General features: G+C 50.6%; 1 protein-coding gene across 1 annotated transcript in view; it reads right to left on the reverse strand.

Moving 5' to 3' along the window:
* Positions 1-291, reverse strand: part of CITED1 (Cbp/p300 interacting transactivator with Glu/Asp rich carboxy-terminal domain 1) — a 5,610-nt gene extending 5,319 nt beyond the window's left edge. The window contains exon 1 of the mRNA XM_040467706.1: positions 80-291. The gene's annotated coding sequence lies outside the window, so the exon portion shown is untranslated. The remainder of the gene's footprint in view (positions 1-79) is intronic.
* Positions 292-3,826: the final 3,535 nt, after the last annotated feature.

The following is a 3,826-nucleotide window of genomic DNA, read 5'->3' on the forward strand; positions in this document are numbered from 1 at the left end:
TATAACCGGCTTAGGGCATTATTAGCACATGTCCTGGCTCGTGGGCGAGTTGGTGGCAAAATCTGAACTGGATACTCACTGAGGGCCAGAGCGGGTGCTGTGCCTTCCTCGGCCCTCTTCCTCCTCGCCGGGAACGACCCCTCGCAGGCAGGCTGCGGGCGGGCAGCCGGGCGGAGCGAGCCTCCTCTTGGCAGCTCAGCGGTGCCCCTTCTGCAGCTGTGCCGCTGGGAACATTTTATAGCGGCTGCTGGCGTGTGTGGCCCTTTAAAGGCGCTCAAGCTGGTGCAGTCACCGCGGATCGTGTGAAAGCGAAGGGCCGGCTGGGGAACGGAGTCCTAGCGGCCCCGTTGGTCGGACAGCGCCGGGGACCACCCTCGGTTCCCGGGGTGCAGCCGGCGGGCCCAGGCCAAGGACACCCTCAGCTTTGAGCCCCAGGCCGACGCCTGCGCCTGTAAAGCTGGGGGTGGCCCGTGCCCGGGACATGGTCTCTCCCCACCGCCCTGCATGGACTTGCCCAATAAATTCCACTTAGCAATTTCGCTGAGGCTAGGGAGAGCTGTTAGTGTCTGTTTTTTGACCTAAATCTAGCGGGTGGCCAGAGCGGGCTTCAGGACGTTGAGGGGGGGTGGGGGGGGGTGGGAAGAGAGGTAGAGAGGTATATGGCCTAGGGAATGGCCGGGGAGAGGGGGACAGGGCTCGTGCTGGCCGGGCAGTATTTTGAGTTTTCTGCAGGGCTTTCTCCGAGCCTCTTTGCCCCCTCTGGGCCGCACCATCTTGTTGAAGGGCTGAGGCTGGGAGTCGCTTTCCCCTTAAAGTCGCCGGATTCCGGACAGAGCCTCATGGAGGGCCTATCCGGCAGCGGCGGCTTCCCTCGAAGGCCTGAGCGGGAGTTGGGTTCTAGGGATTCTCTCTTGTGGTTAGCCCCCGGCGGAAGGAGGCTGGCGGGATGCGATGCGGGTATATGCTTGCCTATCCGGACCGTGGGGCCAGGTGCACCTCAGGAAGCCCGCCGCAGAAAAGCCAAGAACTGGCAGCCGTGTCCGAAGAGCTTGCCCCGGAGCTTGAGGGGATCCCTTCTGCCTTCCCATGATGCCAGGTTATTTTATTACGATTATATAATCATTTCCATCTAGCAGGAATAACATTTTGCATTTAGAGCACATATTTCTCAGGTTGGGATACTATCTTACAAATGTTTAAGGGAAACATTCATGTTTCCTTCATGTTCATGTTCCTTGTGGCCAGCAAGCTCCCATCACCTCTTACGGGAAAGCCACGGATTTTCCCTCTACTAAACTCTCTTTTTTGGCCCCTTTCAGCAGCTGTTCATTTTACACTGTTTATAAAACATGCTCTTTTCTTAAAAAGTCCTGATGTTAAGAGAAAAGAGGTGAGGGAATGTCATGAAGTCATTTTCACTACGTATGTGTTCCATCTTCTTAATTGGATTTGAAGACCTAAAGGTCTTTTTCTTTTTTCTTTTCATTTTTTTCTTTCTTCCTTCCTTCCCTTACCTTCCACACACTTTTCCCTAAGTGCCCTGCATTTGCTCTTTGAACAAAGTTCTGTTTGTTGACGGAGTAGCCGGCTTACTGACTTAAGGATGGGGAGCAAACAGAGGGACGGATCAAGGCCCTTCCTTAACACCTGGAGGAAGCGAAGGGCGTGCTCTGGACTCCAGCTAACCCCCTTCCCCAGCCCCAAAAGCTGCCTTGCGCAGCTCTGTTCCTTCCCTCTCCCTGCCTCAACATAAACCCCAGGAACGTTACACCCACACACCGTTTCTCACTTTGCCCAAAGATCGTTGGGTCATGTCCACTTTGCTTCCTCTAAAAGGCGGGATCTGTCGGAACCCAGAAACCCTACAGAGTTTGCCTGTGAAATACATCCGCAAGCCATCTTGGTGTTTGCCCGAGGTGAGCGACCCCAGGGTTTGGAATTGTGTTTTGCTGATTGGACCTCCTACCTACCCTCCCCCTCCGCTCCCTCTGGGCAGCGGGTCTGGAAACAGCGGCAGCAGCGCCGCTGCAGGCTCCGGATCCGGGAGGTGTCGGATCCGCCCTCCATCTATTGGATGGCTCCCAGGCCAATTGTTAGAAAGAGGCATATGTTCATCTCGGCTTCAGGAGTGTCTCCGGAGCAGTTGCTCAACAGCCAGCCCCCTCCCCCATCCGGACCATTGAAGGGCAGAAAAAGAAGCGCCCTCCGCCACAATTCTCTGTGCCCACTTGCTGGACAGTGTCTCCCAGCTGGTGGCTTCCTGTCATCTTCGCTGTCCTTCCACCTCCTGGGGAGCAGAAAAGAGAGGGGCTTCAAGCACTCAGTGGTGGAGCACAAAAGCCACCCCTTTCCTTTTGGGGGAGATAGAAAAGGAGGTAGTTGCAGAGGCAGGGAGAGAGCAAAGGAGACATTTGCATCTATCTGCAAATTTGTCCCCGATCACAGACTTCCCAGTCGGCTCCAGCCCAGCTCAAAGCTCTCCACCGAACTCTTATCTCCAACTTGGCAACTAGATCCCGAGCTCTGGGAAGCAAGGAGAGGACAAGGATGGTTACCCAGCAAAAACTTTCTGTGTGCCAGCATTGGCCTAGCATGTTCCCATCCATCATCTCATTTAATTCCCACGACAGCCCTGTGTGAGGTAGGGTTTACCAAAGGTGAAACCGGGACCCAGAGATATGACCAAGTTAACACAGCCAGGGGGCCGGGTGTTTGAATCTGGGTCAGGCTGACTGCAGAGTCCTTACCCTCACCCTTAACACCTCACTGCCTGCGAGGATAAGGTGGCCTTCTAGACTGGTGGTGGAGAGTACATGTTCAGGGGTCGGTCCACTTGGGTTTAAATTCCCACACTGCCATTTACTAGCTGTATGATCTTAGGCCAAGTGGTTTCATTCTTTGGGCCTCGGTTTTCCTGGCTGTTAAATGGGGATCTTAATGGTAGCAACTCTGTGGGTTTGTTGCAAGGAAAAGCTTAGCTTGGTTGGTGCCTGGTGTGTAGTTAAGTGGTCAACAAATGTTGTCATTGTGCCTTCTGAATCTTTTCCTTTTGCCTCTTAGCCCTGTCTCAGCTCATACACTTCAGGTTCAATAAAACTGACTGATTAATTTAAAAACAAGGCTGAGAGGGGATGAAGGAGGTCTATAAACTCAGGAAGGGGAGGGAGAAGAAAACACAGATTTGTTCTCAAAATCCCATCCCCCAGAACCAAAGGCTGTCTCAGCTATATGACAGGAGTAAATTAGGGACCAATAAAAGGTGACCACTTTTTAGAGGACTGCTGGAGGCCATACAGTGGTCTCCAGAAACATGATGCATATGTGTGTAGAAAATTTTAAAAGCACATCTTTGTTCATGAATGTTTGGAGGAGAATTGTTTACAATAGTGAAAAAATAAAAAGTAATCTAAATGTCCATGGTAAGGACATACCTCAATACCCTGACACCAAGAAATTAAAAATTAAAAATTAAAAATCCTGATTTCTGAAACTCTTTTATTCATGGGAAAATGTTCATAACAAAATATTAAATAAAAAAATGCTGGGTACAAAGTTGCATAAATATGATGCCAGGCTGCAAAGAACACAAAGAGTAGAAAATTAAATACTATGTTTTCAACCATGTATGAATATGGGTAATGAAGCAATGGTCAGGAAAACACCAAACCAACAACAGGGTCAGTGGGGTGGTAGGATTATGGCTGGTCTTTTCTCTTTTTTCCATGTTATGCAATATGATGATTTCTATATTAAATATGAATTTATAGTTAATGAACTGCATAAATGGTATGCTCCCACTTTTGTTAAAATTATATGTGCATAGGGG

This window comes from Herpailurus yagouaroundi, unplaced genomic scaffold (genome assembly GCF_014898765.1).
Source record: "Herpailurus yagouaroundi ecotype Mexico unplaced genomic scaffold, PumYag 67569, whole genome shotgun sequence".
In the NCBI taxonomy this organism is placed as follows: domain Eukaryota; kingdom Metazoa; phylum Chordata; class Mammalia; order Carnivora; family Felidae; genus Herpailurus; species Herpailurus yagouaroundi.